Source organism: Podarcis muralis, chromosome 6 (genome assembly GCF_964188315.1).
Source record: "Podarcis muralis chromosome 6, rPodMur119.hap1.1, whole genome shotgun sequence".
Taxonomy (NCBI): Eukaryota; Metazoa; Chordata; class Lepidosauria; order Squamata; family Lacertidae; genus Podarcis; species Podarcis muralis.
Window position 1 is genome coordinate 40,609,765 of NC_135660.1, and position 13,788 is coordinate 40,623,552.

The following is a 13,788-nucleotide window of genomic DNA, read 5'->3' on the forward strand; positions in this document are numbered from 1 at the left end:
GGAAAGAAGACCAAAAGGATATCTGTACAGGACAACACTAATCATGTCTACTCAGAATCAAGTCCGTGCTCATGGTTATCTTGCTGAGGAAGTGCTGCTTAGGAGGCACAGAAAGTGATATAGCAAATCATACCTGGTAATTACTACCAGGGCTATTTCTTCTCCTTAGAGACACATCTGGTTTATTTATTTACTGGTTTGCTCAATTGGTCAATTTGAACAATTTCTGTGTAGAGCTTTCAAGGCGTCTTACAAAACCAATATGAAATACAAACATTGCATATAATAACAACATGTTAAAAATAATACATGGAAAAGCGAAGGGGAATGAAATTAGCCTTGCGCCCCAAAGGTAGCAATGTTGGTGCCAGGTGGGTCTTGCTAGGGAAGGGAATTCCACTTATAGGGTGTCACTACTGAGGGTGTTCAGCCCAGCAGTTTTTGTAAGTTTCAGGAAGGGTGTGTGTGTGAGAAAATTCAATTAATCTTTAGAAGTCAGCAGAGTCTAAGGATTTGTGACACGGTGGGTTGTGTTAGGCTTAAATATGAAGTAGCCAAAGATCTTCTTTCCTTCCATCTTTTCTCAAGGTTTCTCTTACAGCCTTGGCAATTCTCAGCTCCCCAGTGGGGGAGGCAGTATCCTCCAGGGATTGTACTGTACAATGATGGACTTTCATTCCCAATGGAATGAGAGATGGTGCTCTCATGGTCTTGTGCCAACAGCTCAAATTATTTCAGTATCCCTCTGAGCAATTTAGGCTTTGAAAGAAGCAGCAGCCATGTCATCTGGAGATTCCCTAGGGAATTCCTGGGGTGAGTCCACCAAGAACCCTTCTAGTTCTATCCATTTCTGGGGGCAGACACTTAAATAGATTTACCACCTCTGCAGGGAAAGAAGCCAACATAAGCCCAAACCTTACTATGACATGATTGGATTGCAGCAAACTTTAATATGGGTTTTCCATAGTGGTAAACAACAGTGCTGGACACGACTAAATGACAACAAACAACAGTGCATATTCATATAGCCAAATCAGGAATGCCATGGATTCTTTTATCTGTGACAGCCTATTCAGAAAGAAAGAAAAATCTTATTAGGGAATTTTCCCTCATACCAGGGGACTGATGTTAGGATAATTCACACAAAATGTCTCGGTGCAGGAATTGATGTACAGTCATACCTCATGTTACGTTTGCTTCATGTTACATTTTTTCAGGCTGTTCTGATGGAACCACTCATATGGGATTTTGTATATACATTTTCCCTTGGCTCTTTCTGCTGGCCCATGTAGGACCAACATGGATAGTTGGCCCCAGTGAACATTTGACATTTTCTCCCACCCTCCTTGTGGCTTTGATCTATAGGCTACCACTAAAACGAGGCTGCTTTTTAAGCTCCATTTTAAACTGTATTCTAACTTATATTTTAATCAACTGTTTGTTTGTTTGTTTGTTTGTTTGTTTATTTGTTTGTTTTAAAATGTTTTTATTGTATTTATATTCTGTGTTAGCCGCCCTGAGCCTGGTCTTGGCCAGAGAGGGCGGGGTATAAATAATTTATTATTATTATTAGTAGTATACCAAAACAGAAACCTGCCATTAAAACAGGGTTATTCAATCATTCCATTTCTCTTAAGGCCTAAAGTCAATGCAATTATAGTGCCAAACGTAACAACTTTCAAATCAAACTATTATTGCCCATAGTAGCTGACATGCTGGGAGTACTGTAATGCATGAGGGAAGTTGTAAGTACTTTTTATAGGATTGGCTACACATATTTGAAAGTTACCACTGCCCGTGCCCCATGCCATCCTTCAAACTTTCCGGATAAAATTTTGTTTTCTGCAGAGATTAATTTCTATTTGAGACAATATAATGTATGAAAAGGCCTTCAGGTATCTATCAAATTTAGTGGGAGGTGATGTGGAGTCTTACTGAAAATAACCAGACCCTCCAAGTGCCCCTATTTTCCAAGGACAGTCCTGGATTTACAGAAGCCATCCCGGTTTCTGATTTGATCCCAGAATGTACTACTTTTCATTGATAGGACGTCCTTATTTTCACCAGAGAAATGTTGGAGGGTATGGTGTTATGCGACCCCCGAGCCAAGGAGATAAATAACTATATAACCTTTAGAAGATATCTGAAGGCATAGGGAAGTTTTTAAAAGTTTAATGCTTTATTAGGTTTTAATATATGTTGGAGGCAGCCCAGAGTGGCTGCGGCAACCCAGTCAAATGGGTGGGGTATATATATATCAACATCACCATCCATCATTATCAAATAAGACTTCCCTATTTTAATCGGAGAAATGTTGGAAGGTATGAATAAGTCCATTGACTGTCACTGTCTATATCTGGTCTGAATTGCCAAAGATTTGAAACATTATCCTGGAAAGTTCCAGCTAAATTTATACTAGCACTTTTCTTCAGCCTGTGGTTCTCCTTGGGATATTTTGCAGAAATCACTGTCAGGGTGTGGACTCCCCAAAGATGTTTAGCAGTCCTGGCAGAATTGTTGTTGACTGATGTAAAATGAATCCTGCCAACAAACGCTGAATAGTTTACATTTGTCAAAGTCAATTCCTCCTGCTTCTTTTCTTGGTTGGATGAGAACAGAGCAGTGTTTACACTAGCAGCAATGAACAGCTAGGCCATTTGTAAGTGCATATGATTTATGGGATATGCTAAAATATGCTCCCCTCGCTCTTTGTTGAAAGGGCCTCTTGTGGATTTGTATAGCTACATAATGCATGTGAATACTAAGAGTTAGCGCTCTTAGCCCTCGCAGCCTTGTCCTATTGTTAAGTTATCTCAGGTTTTGTTTGTTTTTTCCTAAAAAAAATATTTCAATTGGTGAATACTGGGCATTAAATGGGATCCCAAGAACTTTCCTCTTTGACACTAATAGAGAACCAGGGCCCAGAAAGTACTCCAGTGCTGTCTTTGGCAACCTAGTGCTCTCATACCTAAGAAGAGCCTCCTAGATCAGGCAAATGGCTCACCTAGTCTAGCACCCTGTTCTCACAGTGGCCAGATACAAGCCTGTGGGAAACCTGGAAAGAGAACATGGGCGCAATGGCACTCTTCCCACCTTCAGTTTCCAGCATCTGGTGTTCAGAGGCATCCTGTCTTTGACAATGAGGATGGATCATGGTCCTTGTGGCTGGTAGATGTTGATAGGCTTCTTCTCCATGAAACCATCCAGAGTGGTGGTCATCACAGCCTCCAGTGGGAGTGCGTTCCACAGAGCTGCATGAAGAAGCACTTTTATCTGTTTGAATCTTCCAACATTCAGCTTTGCTGGATGTCCATGAGCTCTAATGTTATGAGAGAGTGAGAGAAACCTTTCTCCATCCACTCTCCAAATGTCTTGCACAATTCTATAAACTTCTGTTGTGTCACCTACTACTCCCCTTTCCTCTAAACAAAAAGGTCCCAAATGCCACAATGTTTTCTCTTCAGGAATTTGCTCCATTCCCTTGATATTTTTGGTGGCCCTTTTCTGAATGCTTTTCAAACTCTATAATATCCCTTTTGAGGTGAGATAACCAAAACTGTACACATTATTCCAATTGCGGTAACACCATAGATTTGTATAATGGCACTATGTTATCAGCAGTTTTCTTTTCAGTTCCTTTTTTCTTTTTTTGTTCTGACATGCATCACCTTACATTTGTTTACATTGAATTGCATTTGCCACTTTACTGCCCGTTCACTCAGTTTGGATTGGTCCTTTTGGAGCTCTTCGCGATCTTCAGCCCAAACCTTTTAGTATCATCAGAAATCTAGGCCGGAGCTGTAAGTGCTTTGGACTATGCTTCCCAAAAGCCTCAGCTTGCATAGCTGTAGAATAATCAAGGATGCAGGAACATGTCACAGCTCCAAAATACCTTGTTGCTCAAGCAAAGCGAAGCTGTCAAGGAAAGACCTTTATATTCCTTCCTGCAGTGGCAGAACCTGGAGTCTCAAATTTCAGCAGTGCCCTGTGCAATGGCAAAATCTGGCACCCTTCCTTCTGTCACAATACATTGTAAATAATGGTTGTGGCATCCCTGGTGGTGCCACCAATGCTCTGCACCCAGTGCAACAGAACCGCTTATACTCCCCTAAATCCGCCTCTGCTTCCTGTCTAGAATGAGGATCCCATAGTCAGCCCGGGGTGCAGACTAGGTTGAGAAGGTTCTTCACTGGCTCCTGTAGTTCAGCAATTCACCACACAGGGCAGCCGCGTGTACATTACAGCAGCTACTGACATTGTGTTAAGGTTGCTGAAAATTTTCAAGGTCAAATCTTCTAGCTTAGGACATATCCTCTCTGCAGTACATAGACCTGTCCATTTCAACAGGGCTTTCGATTCCAGATTCTCCAGAGCTATTGTACTTATATCTACTGATCTAAAAGTTGCTGTACGTCTTTGTGCTACACCTTCAGAGTTTCTTCCACAAACAACTGCCCTTCTTACCTCCCCTCCCAAGAATGTTATTCTAACAAAACTTACAGGTAACCTTCAGATTAATCATTTAACATTTTAACTGTGATTATAACAGAGAGAGCTGTGAAATTGATCTTCTGACCGGCAGAGATTGTGCCTTGCATAATATGTGCTAAATTAGGGAAACCGACTGTAATGTTTAGGAGCAAATCTGGTGCAATGGAAGCCCTTCTTGCAGGTTCTATGAGTTCCCGAGAGCAAATCCCTTCTCCCTTCCCAGTCTCTACTTATGGAAGCCAGATTGAGGAAGATGCAAATCTCATTAAGGTGCACTTCATTGCATGTGGCGTAAGGTTTGGAGCGACGCTTCTCTTAATATATGCATACCTCCACAGTTTGATTATAACACTCAGTGAAAAAGTCCTATAAGCTCAATCATAATAAAATGGAAAGCATGGGAAGTTTAATAAGATGTGATATTTTTCTAATCAGGCCAATTTTTATCACTCTCCCTGGTGCCAGGATGGTGCCTGCTGTGTATTGGCAAAGCACCTATCATGTTGTGGGTGATGTTGGAAATAATAAATAGCAGTAATTGCCTAAAGCAATCCAACACTGCTGCCTCGAAGGCCCCAATGAATTAACTGCATGGCAATGTAGAAATGATTACCGGAACATCTATGCATCACTGCGTTGCAACGATCCATGTTTGTAGAATGTAATTGTGCTGCGGCACATCAGGAGAATTGTGGTCAGGATTAAATTACCCGGGAGAGAATGTAAATACTCAGTCTTCTATTATTCTGCATTTCATGCTATATAAACAGACAGTGATAGGGAAACCAAACACAAACAAAAGTAATTCATACAAGACAATTTGCCAGGAGGAGACCATTTCCATTTCACTTCATGAGATCTATGCTGGAGGTTTTGATTAGCAAAAATAAGCTGTTCCAAAGAAAACCCAGCCCCATTCCCTGACAACAACCCTTGGTGGGTTCTGAAAACAGAACAAAGATTTATTCTATTTATTTACTTGTTGACTCAGTTGGATTTATAAAGCTAATAAAAAGCACCCGGTTTGGTTCTGTAGCAAAATATTTATACTGACAGATAACGACTCAGCCACACAGCCAAGTCTCTCTCAGAATTTAGTACAGGATAGTGGTAAGGGAATTCTCAGGCTTGAAAAGAGCTCCTTCACTCAGTTTTCAGCAAGAAGACGACGGGAAACAAACTGGAGCAAGCTTTTCTAGTTCAAAACAAACCAGGAAATAATTTTTGAGAACAATGGGGGGAGAAGACCGAGGTAACTACTGACCAGTGAGCTTGACATTGGTACCATGAAAGGTCCTAGAATAGATAATTAAACAGGCATTCTGTGAGCACTTAGAAAAGAATGCTGTGATTACTAAGACCCATAATGGGTTTCTCAAAAATAAGTCATACCAAATGAATCTCATTTCTTTTCCTGATAAAAGCTTGATTGATCAGGGGAATTCTGTGGATGTAGTGTATCTTGATTTCAGGAGGGCTTTTGACAAAGTCCCCCATGATATTCTTGCAGAGAAGCTGGTAAAATGTGGACTAGATGATGTAATTGTTGGTGGATATGTAGCTGGTTGACTGTCAAAACTCAAATAGTGCTCACCAATGGTTCCTTGTCATCCTGGGGAAAATGGCCAAATGAGGTGCCACAAGGTTCTGTCCTGGACCCATTGTTGTTCCTGGGCCCATGAACCCCATGGCATTCACATGTGTCTTCCCTTGGGCCCAAGAAATTAGTGCCTCTCAGGTTATCCCACCAATCCAACAGTGCAGGGAATGCAGCAGATTGGAGACCACATAGTAAAAGTGGAACATCTGTCCTCAGGTCAGAGGTTTGACCCTTGGAGAGTTTGTACCTCTCCAACAAAGGGGATAGAGCCAAGGAGAGGTGTACTGGAGGCAGAGGCTCAAAAGGCCTCCACTCACCTCCAGACTTCATTGTAGTTGCTCCCTGAGAGCTCTCCTTGGTGCTGCAAGAACTGCATTACCTTACCCTACGGGTGGGCAAACTAAGGCCCGGGGGCCAGATCCGGCCCAATCGCCTTCTAAATCTGGCCCGCGGATAGTCCGGGATTCAGTGTGTTTTTACCTGAGTAGAATGTGTCCTTTTATTTAAGTTGCATCTCTGGGTTATTTGTGGGGCATAGGAATTCATTCATATTTCCCTAAGGGACAGTGGATCGGCCCCCTGGTGAAAAAGTTTGCTGACCCCTGCCTTACCCTGTCTGTGGACTTACTAAATGGGACCTGAACAGGACACCCACGTCCCATCCACAACTGTGCTGTGTTCTGGCAATTTTAATAAATAGAGAAAATAATTCTGCTGGCATGTGTATTCGTTAGCAAAATGGCTCTGTCGGTGGATTCTGCGGACATATTTGTGTTGGAGACAGAGACAGCATGTCTGATTTTCTGCTTGTGAGGCTCCTGGTGAATCCTAAAGTCCCTCAGGTGGCGTAACTCCATAATAGGGTTGCATCCTAAGACCGAGGTGTGCCCTGTCAGTGCAAGCATTTACATTTGCGCAGTAGAACTCCCCTCTCCCTTCCCATGCGCAGCCTGCACACTCCCAAATCTGCTGTGGAGAATTGTGTGAACTCCTAGAACAAATTTAGTGTGTGTGAGGGGAGGAGGGGGGAAGTTCCATTGTGCATAGATCCTTGTGCTGATGGGATATGTTTGTTGGATACCGCCCCTAATTTTAATTCCCCTCCCCTCGTGTTTAATAGCTTCTTTGGCATTTGTTGTGGCTAAGCAGTAGGACAGATCACGTATATGATAGATTCTTTGTTGCTATTTTGATGGTTATCCTCATTCTCACAATTTTATTTTTTGAAAGCTGCTTTATAAGTGTTAACGCCATGAGGAAACTTGAAGGAGAATTCTGCATTTTTCATTCATACTATTTTGTGTTTCTTTAGTGCAAATGAAGGACTACATTGTGTAGATATAACGTTTGGGACTTTACTGGTTAGTTTTTGAGTTGTGATGGCTGATCATTGCCTCAGAACTGTGTATATATGTTAAAGGGAATGCAAATTGAGAAGTTAATGTGCACAATAATTAGCCATTGGGCACAGTCACTAGGCCTTGTGGAAAATGTGCACATACAGTAATTTTCCCATGTAGATGGAATTGTGTACATTTTCCTGTCAATGTAAATAATCCCCAACAGGCCTTGGGGAATGTGCATATAGTGACTAAATTGTGTACATATCTCAACTGCATTTTGTACATTCCCTGGTCAATATGCATAGTCTCCAAGAAACATGCCTTCCCCCATATTTCTTGTTCAGATGTGCAGTCTGTGCTTTCTGGGCTGCTTCTGGCTTGCTGACTAATCTTACATGACTCGCAGTGTATCCTTCCATTCATCAGCAAAACAAAAAGAAGAAGTGGGTCAGGGCTCCAGATAAATATTTATTATTATTATTATTATTATTATTATTAAATTTATATCCTACCCTTCCTTCAGAGGAACCCTTTTTTTCTACAGTCCAGCCCCCTTTTAAGCACTCTCACTTGTTCCCCAGTCAGCTGAACAGTGTGAGGGAATTTACAGTAATATGAAACTTTTATCCCTGCCACAGTTCTAATGGACCCTCCCCAACATTTCATCAAATGAGAAAGTGCCTATTCTCCTTGAGGCCTGGTGAATATGCACAGTGGCTGGATAGTATGCAAATTCAAAAAAATGAGGGGTGCTAACAAGTTGTAACATGACCCGGGAATTCCAAAGATATTTGAGCTTAACAAATATAACATAGTTTTGCTTGTGTGTGAAATTGCATAGAAATGTGTGTGAAAATGCATAGAAATAATTAAAAATGATTGCTAAGTGCTTGCATTTTATGTAATTTTATTAGCATTACCTTACATTTTCAGAAGGTAAAATTAAAATTCTTTGGTTTTCCAGAAGCAGCTTATGTGCTTCTTCATCAAACGGAGACAAGTTAAATCTTGTCTAGCCACAAAAATAATAGCAGATGTGAATTCCTCACACCCCCAAAAAATATTTTTAAGACCCTTCCCTGAAGAAATTTGCAAAAGTTAAGTTTCACCCCGCAAAATGACACACACTGTTATTTGCAACCTATATTCCAAAGTTGTTACCGTTATTTGCATTTGTTATCAAGTTATAAAAAAAGTGTTTGGAATGGCATTCCACCCAGCTTTCTGTTTCCAATGCTCTTGCACTATCTCCATAGCTCAGTGTCACCTTGTCTTGTAGCAATATAACATTCTTAGATTGTAACATGTGATATTCTTAACAGTAGCTGGAAAGCAGACTTGAAGCTGTTTTCTGTTTAAAGATTATTATTTGTATGTGGCACCGCGAGACTCTTTAAGAACTCCCTTAAAAACCACACTACTTAAATAATTCATTTCTGCTGAAACTATACACTGCTATCCTTAATTCCAAAACTCTTGCCGTGGTGTATTTAAAAGACTGGAATGCAATTCCAGGCCGCTTCTTGTATCCTGGTCCCTCAGTAAACCTCACGAACAAACAAGGAATGAGAGAATTTCATTGTGGGAAAGAATGTGAATGAGAGTTATTTCATTTTATACTTGCTTTGGGGAGACCAGACAAGGCGTCTTTACATTTGGAGACATGTCTGCCTTTGCTCAGCAATAAATAGGTTGGTATTTGACCCTGTTATCCCCCCCTCTTCTCGAGGTCAGGGGTCAACAGCACCGTGCTGCTCAACCCTGTGAATAGAGGAGCTATAATTGCTGAAGGGTTGTTTTGGTGGCTAGTCACATGGAAGTAACAGCAGGGAATGTTTCGCCTTCCTTTCATACTTAGCATATTTAAATGCCTACGGCTGGCTGGTGATGAACTACCCGAACCGACCAACTTTCAGAGGAGCTGTAAAGAATTTATGAGAAAACTTATGATCAGGGAGATGCCTGAGATGGAACCCAGATTCTAAGGGGTTTTGATTCATAGCCTGAAGATATTAATGCTGTATGGTAGTTTCAGTTGCTCCATCTGTATCTTACTGATATATCACCCTGTGTTAGAATTTGGGATGTAAGGAGGCAGCAATTTCTGTTCTGTCCTGTGTTTGCCACAATCAGCACTGTTTCCAATCTGCTGCAGTTCAGCTTCTGCTAAAACCTTTGCTAGTGGTTTTGCTATCTGCTATGGCCAAAGGTAACGAAATTCATTAGGTAATCATTTTCACTGCATCTCAATAGAAGGGAAACAACAAAAAATGCAGAAAAATAATGTAATTGTTTACATGTTTGTGGACTCAGAAGTGGTAATAGTGTGATTTCTGATCCTGACCTCTGATGAACATGCAAATTGCAACAATTTCTGATCTCGTTTCCATTTCTGACAGAATTTTCCAGCACCCTTAGTTAGAATACCTCTTTTTGTAGTTGAGGTGCCAACATAATTTCAGGTACCCAAAATAGGGTTATTTTGGCGAGGGGTGCAGCATGAATAATGCTTCATATAGCATTTTGTATCAATGGAGGCCTCCCACACATTTTAGAACCCTGATTTTCTGCAGATATAATGGGCTCCCCACTGCAGACATTCCACGAGTTGGAAGGCCATGAAAACAGCAATAGAGAGAAGGTAGAGCTACCACACTCACACCACTGTCCCTCACCACATGTTTAATTTAGCCCCATTTGGAACACCTGAGGGAGGGTGCTAAATTCCTTTGGGTTCTTCAAAAATCAAGGTTAAATTGTAACCAATAACAAGCGATGTAATGTAACCAATAATGAGTGATCACATAGCGCAGCCTTTCTCAACCTGTGGGTCCCCAGATGTTGTTGAACTACACTCCTCCCATCACCCCTAGCTAGTAAGGCCAGAGCTCAGGGATGATGGGAGTTGTAGTCCAACAACATCTGGGGACCCACAGGTTGAGAACCGCTGACATAGTGAGTGACCTCAAGCAAAATGTGTGCATGCAAAACCACACCTTCTCAAATGTAAGGAAAACCAAAGGGCCACCTGGTCCAGCATCTTGTTCTCACAGTGGCTGCCCAGATGACTGTGGAAAACCTGCAAGCAGGGTCCATGCACAAGAGCAGCACTCTCCCCTCCTGATGTTTCTAGGGACTGGTTCTGAGAAGCATACAATCTTTGACTGCAGAGGCATTAGCCATTGATAATGCCCTGAAACATTTATCCTCCACGAATCTGTCTGATTCACTTGATTCACCCAGGTTAGTGACGACCAGTGTTTCCTGTGGGAATGAGTTCCACAGTTCAGCTGTGTGTTGTGTGAAGAAGCATTTTATTTTAACTGTCCTGAATCTTCCAACATTTGGCTTCATGGGATGTTCACAAGTTCTTGCGTCATGAGAGAGTGAGGAAACCTTTTCTCTACCCGCTTTCTCTGTGCCATGTCAAACCTTTAGGTGATCGATTGATAATTCTGAAGGAATGGTAGATGGATTTTTTTTAAAAAAAGAACTTCACTGCTTATAGAACTAAAGATGGAACTGAAGGTGTCTTATGCACCTACCATTTAGGATTCTCAAGCCTCTGCATTTTCTGAAGGCGATGTAAGAGACATCATATTTTTTAGCATGTTTATACGAGTTAAAGCTAAGTAGGAGGTTATACACCTGTATTTTGTTTCATCTATTTCATATTTTATTTTCGACATACTGCTATGTGTTCTCCTCATGACCTCCACAGCTGGTTGATTGACTCTCGTCCTCCTTTGCATTTTTTCCAAGGATAAAAGAGTAACAGCCGGGGGTGGGAATGGGCATGCCGCAAACAGCATATGGCAGGAGACTTCTATAATGATTAAGAAGGTTGTGTGGAGGAAAACCACAAAGATGCCAGTAGAAGGAGGCTTCAGGCAGATATAGGGACGTCTGGCTAGGAAGAGGGTCCAGGACTAATTCCCTGCACCGAAAGAAGCTTGTAGCTTAAGAGCCCAATTAAACAATCTTGCCACAAAAAACCCACCCCGAATTCCATTGGCTTAAGCAAAAGAGAAATAAAGCTCAAACATTATTGACATGAAGACTCAGAGTCAGGAGACAAGAAAGAACTTTGCTCCTGGGCAAGTGGGACAAGACAGGTAATGCTCCATTCAGAATAAAAGCTGATGAAGTTCTGAAAGGCTGCAAATACATTTGCTGTGATTTGGCTCAGTTTTGAGTCTGAAATCCATCCAAAACTTCAAAGAGATTAGAATTTCTTTCTTTCTTCTTCTTGTTTTTTTTTTTAAAGGATTCAGCAGCTGCACCTTCCAACCTTTTGAAGCCATGAGTAGAAAACAAAATTAACATCGGCAACACCAAAGAGAAATAATGATTCTTGTTCACCCAGGGTTCTAAAGTATCTGTGCAAAAGTTCAAATACAGGGCAATTAATCAGTTTAGGCTGCAGTCCTGTTCACACCCAGTGACTTACTGTCAAGTAAGCAGGCATGGAATTGTACAGTGGTACCTCAGGTTACAGACGCTTCAGGTTACAGACTCCACTAACCCAGAACCTCGGGTTAAGAACTTTTATTCAGGATGAGAACAGAAATCGTGCAGCAGTGGCGCAGCGGCAGCGGGAGGCCCCATTAGCTAAAGTGGTGCTTCAGGTTAAGAACAGTTTCAGGTTAAGAACGGACCTCCGGAACGAATTAAGTTCTTAACCCGAGGTACCACTGTACTCCCTGTGTGTGTGTATTTTAGCCCTCCATTTTGTTTAATTAAATATTTGGATACATTTACCCTCGTTTTTTTACATTAGTTTCAGCTCCACCTGACTGCCCCATTGCCATTTAAGAATGACAGGCTTATGGTGCTTCCAGAATGGGGTCCTCTAGCACTATCAATGTATTTGAGGGAGACTGTATTCTGATGGCTGCTGCAGAGCTGGTCCACAGTAGCATAAAGAAGGAAGAATCACTAGGCAGACACAGGAGGCTTACAAAAGGATGATGATGTTTAGTCATTGAACGTTACCAAAATAAAAGACTGATAGGGAATGATTTGCTGTTTAGACAATGGAAACTTAATTCAGTCCCACAAGTGTTAATGTGAATGCATGTTTTCCTTTATCTAAAAGAAAGAGAAACTGTAATCTGTCCATAGGATACAGGTCTAGATACTGATTTCTACAAGAGACATGAACTTGGCATAGATCTCACTGTGACACATGTAGTTTAAAAATAATTACTCTCCATGTATTACAAATACTTTGCTGGAAGGGAAACGGCTCCTGCCTCAGAACAAAAATAGTCTTTCATTTTTACAGAATTCATCTCTCTAACAAAAAGTGTTTTCTTTAATTAGCAAGCCACAGACACGCAGTGATTATAGAAGCCCAACAAGACAGTAAAAATTACTCTTAGTAGTTTGGCCAAACTGACACAATTTAAACTCCAGCAATTAATAGTACTGAAAAGTGTGTACAAAGGAAAAAAAGAAACAATTTCACAGCCTACTGTAACTAAGTCCCCCACCCCCAAAAAACATTCATAATGTGAACAGAATTTTCTGCTCATTTAACTGAAACTTGGAGCTAGTTCACCCATGCATGTGCATTAATCGTTAGTTTAGAATTTACAGCTAAATGTATGAACTGGTTTCATTTGGGGGGGGGATATATGTTGTTTGAACTGATATGAAGGGAACTGAATGTTCATCTGTGACTTTGGATCTGGTGGCTTTGTCTTGCTGAAGGCTGACCAGTGGTGGTGGTGAGATGGATCTCCTCAGTTCACTCACATGACTAACAATGCTACCGCTGTGGGGCCTGAATGCTACCGTTGTGGGGCCCGTTGTGGGGCCTGAGTGGTGTTGCCAATCTGGGTAGTTGTGGTATTTTTCCCCCTCCTCAGATATACCTTCACGAAACCAGAATTTAATTACCCTCCTTAAATAAAGTTGTTAACCATTTAAACACATTTCGTGTCTTCATTACTGGTGTCAGGCAAGAAGGATTTCTTCTCATATATGCTGCAGATGTGTGATAAACTGGTCAATCTGCATCTCATCACTCACCTGACCTCCAGTTGCTGTCATTTATCAGGAGGTATCAAGGGAGAGGCAAAGTGGCTGTAAAGTTAGGGTGGTGCCGATACAGTGCATTGTCTCCAAGAGTGTGTCTGCACCACACTGCCCTTCACCACCACCTCGCCTCTTGCCATTAACCTTGTCAGGAGTGCGTGCAGGAGCCAGGCCCTGTGACCAGTAGGACTCTGCAGGACTGGGGCCTTCCTAAGTTTGTTCTGGAGAGGCAAGGCGTGGCCGCACAGGTGAGGCTGATTGGTAACTCACAGCACCTAGTGGCAAGAGCCAGAAGGGATATAAGGTCAGCAT